The following is a 12,869-nucleotide window of genomic DNA, read 5'->3' as shown; positions in this document are numbered from 1 at the left end:
TACCCTGCTAATTGAACCTTCACACTCTGCTCTTACTGGTGCAATGTGCAATTAATGAAGATTGGCCACCAGACTGGTCCAATTTAGCCATGAAACCTCCCACACTAAAATGACAGGTGTTTCAGTTATTTTGTCCAACCCCTGTATATGTATGTATACACACATATTAGGTGATCCATTGTTCTTCAAATAGGCTAGTGACCCCTGTATGGCGTCAGATTAGTGCCAAAAGTCGAGAGCACATTTTATTTGTGCGCGAGCAGGATTTTCTCTGCTCTCACACGAATTCACCCTGCTCGTTCACGGATAAGTTGTGCTCGCGCACGAAACTGCATGCGCGTGCTCGAAACGCTGCTCTCGCGCTCAGATCGTATGCGCGCACTCAAAGCAAACTGCGCTTGCGCTCAAATATTTTCTCGGAGTTTGCACGTTAAAACAGTGCCAAAAGTCCTCGACCAATCAGAATGTTTTTGGCTTCGACCAATGGAATAGCTCCAATTTCCCGGCATTTTTACTGGTCAGAGTGAGTGAACCGCTGTGAGGAAAAATGGACAATCAACGACCTCAGGTAATTATTTTTATAATTTTTTTTTTTTTATTAAAGTAGACCTAAAATATTTAAAAAAATAAATTATAAAGTGTGGAAGAGAATGTAAAGTGAACTTTGTGTTATTACCTGCCAGCTAATATAACTTGCATACAGCCCTTTTAGCTTTACCTTTGAGAGGTAAAGTCTTTACTCCTGTAAACGTTAGTCTGACTACGTCACATGCATGTTACGTTATAGCACCAACATATTTAGCAGTTTATATCTTAATAAAGTTAACAATTACACAAAATCATATTTTAAAGCTATAATAATCAGACATATACTCATCTTTTAACCTGTATCTCTAATTATCCTAAATTTCTTGTTTTCTAGGCCTTATTAAGACGTGACATTTTGGAGGAGTTGCTACATAAATTGCAGTATGTAGTAAGCCAATCTGCCTCATGCATTGATTTGGATTATTTACATTTCATTTGCACACATGAAATGGTTATTATTGATTTAGTAGCGGAACAAATTAACATTCCGGAGAACATATTAAATGCCCTCAGGCAGCTTCACATTGTAGTGATTGAACAGGTGGAAACAGAAATGTCATCCATCGGAGTACAAACAGTTCCACAAGTGATCGGACGCCCTAAATTAGCGATTGAACTAGAAAGGCTGAAATCCTTGCTGGACATTAATCTTCCAATTCAGTGTATAGCAGATTTATTAGGGGTGAGCAAAAGAACGGTTTTTCGGAGGATGCGTGAATCTGTTTTTTCTGTGTCGGGGTCATACAGTACAATGAGTGACCAGGAGCTTGACACGGTAGTTTCCAATATTAAGACCGAGATGCCTCATGTGGGCTATAGATTAGTAATGGGAAGACTAAGGTCCTTAGGCTACAGAGTACAGTGGAGCAGGTTAAAGGCCTCTATGCACAGAATAGATGCTTTTGGGATTATATCCAGAATGACACAGTTAGGCTGTGTGGTCAGAAGAAGCTACTCAGTTAGGGCACGCCTTTCTCTGGTACACGTGGATACTAATCACAAACTCATTAGGTAGGTTGCTTATAATGTGCAGTTATATTTTAAAAATGTAACATTATTAATCGAAATAATTTCTATTTCTAATAATAGAAATTCTAATTTCCCTAAACTAGGTATAACATAGTCATTTTCGGGGGCATTGATGGCTTTTCAAGAAAGGTTAGTTTTTGATTCTTATGTTATTTCATGATCTTAACTGCCTATTTAATCAAAAAATTTGTGTTGTTAATGGGGTTTTTTACTTTTGACTTCAGGTTATGTACTTGGACGTTGCCAGCAATAACAAAGCATCAACTGGCCTAACCTTCTTTTTGGATGCTGTTGAAAAACATGGCTTGCCTTCAAGGTAAGAGCTAATTAAAGTTTTATACTATTGCATGCCATTGCACTTCAATGCAATGCATTTATTACTTTTTTATGACCTTTGTAAAGAGTCAGAGGTGATCAAGGCGTGGAAAACATCGATATTGCCCGTTTCATGTTTACTACAAGGGGAGTAGGTCAAGATCATAAGGAGGTAAGCTAAGATCATAAGGGATTCACACTGGCCGAATGGTATTTAGGTACTGTACCGTGTGCACTGTAGTGATACAAAACTAGCAATAATATGGTAGTGTGTATTGTTCTGCTAAATATGTATATATGAGTGCAGCAGCATTGTTGGGATTTTTAAACCCTTTGGAGTCAATCCTGGGAGAACATTGACAGTCCAGCAACAAACCAATTAATGCTAGACTCCTTGATTCTGAAGACAATGCTGTCACAAAATCAGCAACCTTTTGGGCATACTGGCACAATTGTCCTTGATTGTCTGAGCTATATACTTTTCTTCAACAATCATTGCTATACACCTCTGTTTACTGTTTCTACATTTTAAGGCTACTGTTGTCCTTGGATTAGATTAGAATCAACTTTGTTATTACACATGTACAAGACAATGAAATGTACTTCAGCATCTAACCAGAAGTGCAATAAGCAGCAAGTGCAGGATGTACAGTATCTACGATATACATTATTTACAAGATACAGGCAGTGGTATGAACAAGATATAGATAGATATACAGGTAAATATGTTATTGAATGTACTATAAACATGGTATACAGATGGGAATGCTATAGACATAATATACAAGTTAAGGTGCAGTGAACATAATAGACAGATGTATACGGTATAGGTGGAAATTGACAAATGAGATATGAGGTACGTACAAATGAGATATATGTAATGCAGAAAAAGGTTTGTAGAGCAACCTTTACCAGGAGAAGAGATTATATACAGCATTCACTTTCCCACTGATGTTATTCAGTCAACAAAAGATTACAATTGAATGTATTTTTGTCTTACAGAATTGAAAGACTTGAATTGGGTTGGGTTGGGTTGATGTGTGGATAGCTGTGACCTCCACATATTATGATGTCCTGCACAGTCTTGAAGAAGATGGGAAGCTGGACATTGCAAACACCCGGCACCTCTTCCTGGTACACTTTGTGTTTCTTCCCCGTCTCCACAAAGACCTTCAGGTCTTTGTTGAAGGCTGGAACCACCATCCCCTTCGCACAGAGGGAAATATGACCCCGGAACAAATGTGGCAAATGGGACATTTGCAGGGCAACACAGACGATACTGAAAATCTTCAGGTAAACATTAAACATATGAGCCTTTTATACTTTTATTGACAGAAACACATGTCAAAATGCATATTTCTGAGATACTGTTTAATGGGCCCTTAGGATGTTCAGGATATTGAGATTGACTGGGAAGCTGCTGTTTTTTATGAAGATTCCATAATAGATTATGGGGTTGTTGTCCCAGAGGTATCCACTCAATTAGATGAGCAGGAACTGGCATATCTTCAAGCTGCTGTAGATCCCACAACACCATCCAACTGTCACGGTCGAGATATTTATATTCATTGTCTCCAGCTTCTTCAATAAGAATTAGTAAGTGCTGACTATTTTCATGACTATTATAATTAACTAATAATTACCAGTACAGTTTTTTAAAACTTATTTAATGAATGGGCACAAATATCCATAGATGAAATGCAAAATCTTGTGCAAAGGCCTCCCCAGAACAGTAGAAGCTATGTAAAGTCCATATTAATGTCAATAAATCTTAAGAGTCATCCAACAAACTGATTATAATGTGTGTATTTTTTAGAATTTATTACAATATTTTATAACAATTCTAATAATCAGAATGAGTTAAACGTTTGAAAATTATATGCATTTCTTTTTATCACATTTGTGAAACTGATTATGTTAATTCCTTTGCTTTAAGATTTCCTTTAATATATGACTGAACATATAACTGAACCTATGTAATTCTAAACATCATGTAAAACTTACACAAAGAAAAACACTTCAGTGCCATGTGGTGGGATAATGTTGCATTAAAGGCACGCTTTAGTACCTAAACATTGTGAAATTCCTGCCCAAGATAGAATGCTTCTACCATGACTATTTTGAAGTCTTCATAACTTTGCATATGTTTTACCGGGAGTGTAATTGTATTGGTGCAAGCTGCCACCGTTGGGTAACAAATTTTATGTGAACTAAACTGATTGAATTTAACAGTGATAAAAAAATGTCTCTTCTCTTCTGCCAGAACAGGAATGTGTCCCTGTCCTGTGAGCCACTGAAGGAATGTTCTTGGACAAAGGGAGGGCTGACCAGTTGTCCCAACCATAGGTGGATTTTCATCTAAATGTTAAAAAAACATTTTGTAAGTTAATAACTTATTTGCAGTAGAACAGCAGAAACAGCAACAGCACACATTTGGTTTAGTAAATATAGAAACTGCTGTCGTTTCATTAACTATAAACAAATACAGTCTTATGCAAAGGTAGAAGTAAAGATAAAGTAAACATCCTCATCTGCACAGTTTAATGTTTATTTGCTGAATTTAGCAGGCTCCAATTATTGTTGTATGTTTTCTATTATATTTGAATGTTAAATAAACACAAAGTGTGTCCTGGAAACATCCCTATCATTTACATAAAATGACTAGGTGAGTCCAAACATTAAAAAGGGGGGTATTTTACCTTGCTCAAGTTCCTGAAGGAAGTCTTGTAAATAGTTTATTATCTTAATCTCAACTTGTTGCTTGTATGTGCCCTTTTCACCAAAGTCTGCACGGCAAACTGATATTACATAGTCTGCATCAGCTTGTTCACAAAGAAACATCAAAACCGAAAGAAGGATTGGCTTGTGTATAGATAACAATGTTTCTTGTTATATACATGTGCATACCACTCAGCAAATGTATTTACAGCAATGTAGTCAATCACGTTTTTACAATTGTTTAAACACAAACGTTAACAAAGCAGAATTAGAATGAATGGCCATATTTAACACATGAATTTAATATTTAGAACAGTGTCCCAATATTATAATATTGTCCATATAGTGTATTTATAGGAGTATTTTTAAAACCTTTATTACAAAGCACTTACCTTCATTTCTACCCCTGGGACAAAAAGTGGCTGACAGAGATGTGGGTGTTTGGTCATGTGCTCACGGACTCCATACAGCTGCAAGCCACTTCTTATCTGCTCTAAGATGGGAAGCAGCTTCAGGGTTGCATGGAGCACAATTGCACTGTTTTGGGACAAGTATGATAAACTAAACTGACCTGCACAAAAAAATTATTTTGCAAGCAAAGGGCATATTTCACAGTAATATTACAAACATACCGGACAATGTCATCCTTCACCTCCAGGCTAATTGGTCCAGTGTAACCATAACTTAATATTTCCTCCGTTAGGTCATTAATTGTGCAGTCTGTTGCCGACTCCACCTAAAATTGTGAAAAACTATTGCATCATCAGACATTTCAATCATTGTTAATTTAAAGCAATTTTATCTAGAGCCAAATATGTATTTTTTCCTTTTGTATTTGTAACAGGTGTATATTATAGACATGTTGATTCCTGCCTATACTTATTTTAGTAAGTAAAGTTAGTTTTATTTCATTTATTAATACTTTTTTGTTGTCAGATATCATTAATATTGCAAAAAAACTAGCATTTAAATAGCATTAAACTGTTAAATAGGATACAGTATGCATACAAGTCACCACAGCAACTACAGTGTCCTGTTCCTGATAAACATTTGCAGAAGAAACATAAAACATTGCATGGTAATATTTTGCCACCTTGGCCATTTCTGTTATTTTTTAGAGCTTTTGGGTTTCACTCTCATTAGCCTTACCCTTGAGATGAAAACACTGCATTCATCTGCAACACAAGTTTTGTTCAGGCCTTCCAGGTCTAGAGACCCACTGCAGAGAAACTTGTAGGACCATAAAGCTAAAAAATGTGGGGGTGGGCCACCTTGGGCCAGGCTGGCAGCCATTATTTCCCCTACTGATCTAAAACAATGACAAAGACAAAAAATTTAAATCATATAAATAGTAATGAACACATACTAGCAATATATTTAAAGACAGTGTTTTGTAAATCATCCATAATGGTAGTTTAGCAATCAGCTTTTATTGCAAAATCTACTAGGGCCACATAAGAAACAGGTCCTGAGTTTGTATGGTTTTTCAGTCTTCCTATTTTTTTTTAAAAACATGCCATTAGGTTGACTGGCTAATCCAACTACCTCTTGGTGCGATTAAGTGTGCATTGTTCTGCATTGAAATTGCTTTGCATTTCTTGCACATTATGTTGACCGCTGTGTCCCACAGAAAGAATCTGTTGTCATTCACCAGATTTTCATGAAATATTTTCAGAAAATATTCTACATTAAAAAATAAATTCTATATAAAAGAAAACATACCTGAAGTGACCCTTGTCCAAATCAGACATTGAGTACTTAGGCCTCTTGCCATGGCTGTCCCCCTCAAAAAAACGTTTCTCAATGCCTTCAATCATTCCTTTAACCATAAGAGCCATAAACATTATGCATTGTTAACCACTTTTCTTAAAACTCTTATACCTATGTATATCTTTATTAATATACTTAATTACTGTTTTATTAATATACTTATACTATAATAATATATTATACTATAATTTAATATGTTCATACCAGTTAGAAACTCTTTTCGGAGTGCCCCTGTGTCTATTCCAGCCTCCCCAAGAAAGGAAACTTTGAGCTCGTTAACAGGAGATGATTTCTTTTGTCTTTGCCATTGAGCCAGGCCCCTTTCCACCTGATTGTGACGAGACACTACAATGTCAAAAGTCTTGCTGTTCCTGGACACCACAGCACATATGGCCTGCAAAATATCATCAAGCCTGGGAATATGCACAAAACAGAACCGGAAAATATAAAAAAATTGTTATTAGACAAGTAGATTACGCTGTAAATATAATGCAATTAAAGATATAGCGACACAAATACCTTTCAATCGTCTCAGTTCTGTGGACATCATCCAAAACGAAAGAAGCTTTATCTCTTCTATAATTACACAAGAGTAACCAAACAACTTAATTATTTTATTGGATATAATAATCACATTCAGTTCTGCTTAAAAAGCAAGATATCAAATATGTTGTTACCCTTCTCCACATGAGCTGGCATGAATTTCTATATAATCCAGAGGAAAATGTATTTGACACACTGGACATAAGGCCTAAATAAAACATTAGTGTTAACAATATCAATACACAATAAGTGCACCATATTAAATGCAGACTGGTTGGTACTATGATATTGTTTATATTGCAAATATGATTTTACCTCACTGCTTGGTGTTCTGGTACTACTTGATGCTTCACTGGATTCTGGTGGGGGAATCTCAGCTACAATGGCTACATCAGGGGAAAACTAAAATACATGTTAAGTGTTAATGAAGGTACAACAGATGCATTTATGATTAATATTAAACTTAAAAACCCTTACGGTTGGAGCTGTATCATTTTCTGTGGCTATTTCTTGAGCACCACAAGACTCGACATGTACGGCTAAGATCTGCAATGGCATAGACAAGCCACAGACTTGACAGTCTGCCCTTGGCATTTTTTGGAATTCAGGTGCGTCCACAGGAAGGGGTGATGTGTCTAGTTCATCCTGAAGAGGAACTATGTAAATGGTGTTTTTGCCACCTCCACTGGCAGTTTTTAAATAATGGGTATTATAACCCTCAGCTTCTGGAGGAATAACTATAAGTTTTCGTTGCCCTGATCCACCTATTAGAAAAAATAAATCAGCTAAAAGTCATAATAATTACTGTCATTGGCCTCATGAATGTTTCAATTACTTCATTACCAAGAGCTTTGTGCAGAAGCGACCCTCCTTGTAAACCACAAAGTTTTGGATATTGATCAGCAAGAAGTTGTGTAATCTACAAAAGACAAGACATCAAAGTTTGTGTGATATTATTAAACACATTTAAGGGTAAATGAATCAGACTGCTTGGGACAGGCAGATTGTGTTTTATGCAAATTTTCTTTCCTTGGAAAAAGAAATATTTTAGACATATATTAATGCAACATGGCTTATGTTGGTAGGTACTGCTAAATTGTAGCTCACTCAAAACCAATAGTTGAGTAAGAAATCATACATATTTTACTTAGCCTTCATTTTCAGACAATCGAAACATGAAACTGAACAAGTTTTAAAGCATTTAATTGCTTGGGAGGTTACATACAATTATCAAAAAGTAGTATAACTGTTTTAGTTAATAAGGTATTGTAACAATATTCGAAAGATAAATTGCTGTTTTTTTCCATTTACCTCAAAGTGGCCAGCAGTATCTGGAAGGCAAACTGTACGTCTTCCCATGCCAGCCAGGAAAAGTACCAATTCTTCACTTGGTTTGGGAGTTCTTTCCATGTTTTTGTCAACTAGGTAAAACTGCACTGATACTGTTCTGCTGGTGGAGTTGACTACCTTATATGGGGGCTGAAATCTTTTTCTTCCCCTTACAGGTGTTCTTGAAAAAATGCCAGGAAATGACCTGTGGATTCAGTGGTGAAAATAACAGTTAATTCATTCAGTACCACAACAAATAATTGATCAATAAACAAATTAGTGATTTGACCGTAAGCAAGGCTTAAATGATTTTTGGCACATTTCCAATTATTAGACAATGAAATACATGCTTTGTTTATTTGTCCCTAATACAGAACAGAAGACACACTGAGGAACTAAATATGAGATTTGGTTATGTCCTACCACCCATGGTCCCTAAGGGTCATAGTTCAATTGTTACCGCCAGTCATTGTATGTGTTTTTTTGTTTGCATGGGTTTCTCCTGGGCAAACTGGTTTTTCCAACATCCCCAAAATATGCAAAAGGTGGACTGGCTGCTCTAAATTGCACCTAGTTGGGAGTAAGTGAACGAACAGTTAAGTGTGATACGTTGTGTGCACTGGTGTGTATTCCTGTCTTGTGCTCAGTGGTTCTAAACAGGATTAAGTGGTTAATGAAAATTAATAAATATGCAAACAATCTAATTAACCTAGCCATTTCTTGCTGCACTGTTGCTGGCCTCTGTGATACTGCCTGCTGCTGTGGTACTGCCTGTTGCTGTGGTACTGCCTGCTGCTGATTGTCCTCCCTTAGTTGACTTTACCTTACTTATTAAAGCAATCAAATTCCGTGCTGCTTCATTGACAGTCAAAGCCTGTAAAATGTAAGATGCTATATATAACAAACAAGAAATGTCCTACATTTTTATTTATCTTATTTATTTACATTCTTAATTCCTAAATCATTTACATTTTTATTTGCATTCTATGCTGTTTTTACAGTGATTTGTGTTTTAATAATTGTTTAGTTAAATGAATAATAAAAAAAAAAAAAAGCATCTACATTTAAAACAGTACATTATGCATGGTAAATATGCAATGATCACACAGTATATAATTTCAAATAAGCCTGGCATACTGTAAGGTATGTAACTGTATCAAAGTTTTATTTTATTTCAAGAGTTGAGGTTAAATTACTTAATGTGTCATGCTTAATATTCTAGTCTTGGTGGGGAAAGTGAATATAATATGTTCACTATTGTGTTAGATTTATCTTATCATTTAGGTGGCTAGCTTCCAGATTTACCCACTTTAATTTACTGAAGTAGTCCATTTTTTATACTAGGACGTAAAACACGTGAACACATTGACTTTACTGTATAAAGTCTTTACTTCATTGATTAACACGTAAAATCTGCAATATACTGTTTTATCAAGTTATGGGTACCGCTTTTGCTAGCTATCCAAATTTGAATTGCATCGAGTTTTTATTCACATAATAACACAAAGTTAACTTTACATTCTCTTCCACACTTTATAATTTTCTTTTTTATATTTTAGGTCTACTTTAATTAAAAAAATAAATTAAAAAAAATAATTACCTGAGGTCGTTGATTGTCCATTTTTCCTCACAGCGGTTCACTCACTCTGACCAGTGAAAATGCCGGGAAATTGGAGCTATTCCATTGGTCGAAGCCAAAAACATTCTGATTGGTCGAGGACTTTTGGCACTGTTTTAACGTGCAAACTCCGAGCGCGAGGGCAAGTGCAGTTCTGAGAGCGAGCAGGAAATATCTGAGCGCGAGCGCAGTTTGCTTTGAGTGCGCGCATACGATCTGAGCGCGAGAGCAGCGTTTCGAGCGCGCGCATGCAGTTTCGTGCACAAATAAAATGTGCTCTCGACTTTTGGCACTAATCTGACGCCATACTCAGAAAACACAGTGGACCAACACCAGCAGATGACATGGCACTCCAAACCATCACTGACTGTGGAAACTTTACACTGGACCTCAAGCAACGTGGATTCTGTGCCTCTCCTCTCTTCCTCCAGACTCTGGGACCTTGATTTCCAAAGGTAATGCAAAATTTACTTTCATCAGAGAACATAACTTTGGACCACTCAGCAGTCCTTCTTGTCTTTAGCCCAGGCGAGACGCTTCTGACGCTGTCTCTTGTTCAAGAGTGGCTTGACACAAGGAATGCGACAGCTGAAACCCATGTCTTGCATACGTCTGTGCGTGGTGGTTCTTGACTCCAGCTGCAGTCCACTCTTTGTGAATCTCCCCCACATTTTTGAATAGGTTTTGTTTCACAATCCTCTCCAGGGTGCGGTTATCCCTATTGCTTGTACACTTTTTTCTACCACATCTTTTCCTTCCCTTCGCCTCTTTATTAATGTGCTTGGACACAGAGCTCTGTGAACAGCCAGCCTCTTTAGCAATGACCTTTTGTGTCCTGCCCTCCTTGTGCAAGGTGTCAATGGTCATCTTTTGGACAACTGTCAAGTCAGCAGTCTTCCCCATGATTGTGTAGCCTACAGAACTAGACTGAGAGACCATTTAAAGGTCTTTGCAGGTGTTTTGAGTTAATTAGCTGATTAGAGTGTGGCACCAGGTGTCTTCAATATTGTACCTTGTCACAATATTCTAATTTTCTGAGATACTGAATTTGGGGTTTTCATTAGTTGTCAGTTATAATCATCAACATTAAAAGAAATAAACATTTGAAATATATCAGTATGTGTGTAATGAATGAATATAATAAACAAGTTTCACTTTTTGAATGGAATTACTGAAATAAATCAACTTTTTCATGATATTCTAATTTTATGACCAGCACCAGTATATGATATCCGAATCATCAGCCAAGTGATGTGACCTCCATATCAGACTCAACCACAGAGAACAGAGGCTTCAGGGTCAGGGAGGAGGTGAGTTCACTCAATATGATGAAACAAGTCATTTAGCTTGTGCTAGGTTTGGTTTTAGATTAGGATATTTAATGAATATTCGTCTTTGTAAGGGACCGTCTGCAAATGACACTTTTAAACGTTCTAGTAATGTCAAACTAAGTAAGTGAGTTCTCATGAAGCAAATTTATGAGAAACTCTGTTTTGGAAGGTTCCTTAAAGAACAATAAATAAAATTACTTTATCGTTTTGATGGCTGTAGTTGCTCCACATTGGTGTGTCACTACATTAGATTTTTTTTAGGTCGAATTACATGGAACTAAGAGATTTGTTTTCTTTTTAGAAAAAAAAAATCACTAAAACAGCTACATGTTTTTATTTCTCATTCTGATTGCTAACTGCATGAGCTGTCTCACACCACACTGTGGGTATTCTGTAACATCACTATATACTGTATGTATACCTACTTATATAGACTCTTCCCTATGTAGGTGATCTTGATAAGTAAAATAAAATATAGATTCATTTTATATACACAATCATAAACAAGCTGCTGCACATGGAAAGCTACAGACTTACAGTCTAACATTTCAAAATCTGTTTCAGTGCTCATTCTAACTTAGTCACTTGTACTATTAAAGTTTGTTATATTTCTTTTATTACAGAAAAGTTATGTAATTCATTTTAGGTTGAGACCAAGCTCTTTTGAGTAACTGTTCTCTAAATATTTGATTGTATTGGGTGAATTGCTATAAATTTAATTTTTGTGTTTTCAGTATTGAACTTTTGATGGCATGTGGAAACAAACTGGTTTCACCAAAGTTGCACGAGGGCCCGAAACTAAATGGCTTCATGATTCACAATACATTTACATCAAAGGCAGTGTACAGTAGACCATTACACATTTACGGTGAGTTATTTAAAAATAATGTAAGCAGATGTTTATATTGCAATTTGTAGCATATAGATTTCATGGTTTGGCAATAGGCTAACCCCCAACATTTTCTAAATGCATTGTGTGTGTGTTTGTTTTGTTTGTTTTTAGTTTGACACCACATATTTAGAGGACAGTGGTGTGGAGGTTGACACAGCATCCAGTGACCACAGAAGTACTACTGGCAGTCATTGTATGACTACAAGGGCTAAGGATACCTTAATTATTTGCTGTTGAGACTGTTCTGAAATATTTGGTTTCTGCATGCAACAATAAATAAGAAACATTTGTTTGCCTGGGACAAGATCTTTGTTAACCAGTCTAACAGTGATTTCCTGACCTGTCCATAACTTGATAATAAATATCTAAATATGATATGGGGTGTCCTCATTTTTTTTACATTACTGCATTGTTTCATTTATCAGAAATACTTTATGAAGTTTAATTACTATCACAAATAACTCTAATAACCATAACTAATTGGGAATTTGAACATTGTGAATTCTTTGGCCAGTTGCACGCCCGTGACGGAAGGCATGTCCATTTGGGTCAAGCACTTGCAGCGCATGCCAGCGCTGTTTTCTGATGTTGCAAGACTGTAGTCCTCCTAGCACGTACCTTTCATCTGCATTTGGGGTGGTTTGAAGAATCTTATTAACAATGTCAGCCAAAGCCGCATCAGACATTGCTGTATACTCTCTCTCACACACACACGTCAGTTAACCAATTTGAAGTT

General features: G+C 36.3%; 1 long non-coding RNA gene across 1 annotated transcript; it reads right to left on the bottom strand.

The window, feature by feature from the left end:
- Nucleotides 1-3,808: 3,808 nt before the first annotated feature.
- Nucleotides 3,809-5,370, bottom strand: LOC134326897 (uncharacterized). The gene is made up of 4 exons (XR_010014631.1): nt 5,283-5,370; nt 5,043-5,187; nt 4,632-4,754; nt 3,809-4,290 (listed from the first exon to the last, which is right to left on the bottom strand). It is a non-coding gene; the product is annotated as an uncharacterized LOC134326897 (long non-coding RNA).
- Between the last annotated feature and the right edge of the window lie 7,499 nt (nt 5,371-12,869).

This window comes from Trichomycterus rosablanca, chromosome 14 (assembly GCF_030014385.1).
Source record: "Trichomycterus rosablanca isolate fTriRos1 chromosome 14, fTriRos1.hap1, whole genome shotgun sequence".
Lineage (NCBI taxonomy): Eukaryota > Metazoa > Chordata > Actinopteri > Siluriformes > Trichomycteridae > Trichomycterus > Trichomycterus rosablanca.
The sequence above is the reverse complement of the archived record's forward strand: the minus strand, read 5'-3'. Positions and strand labels throughout refer to the sequence as shown.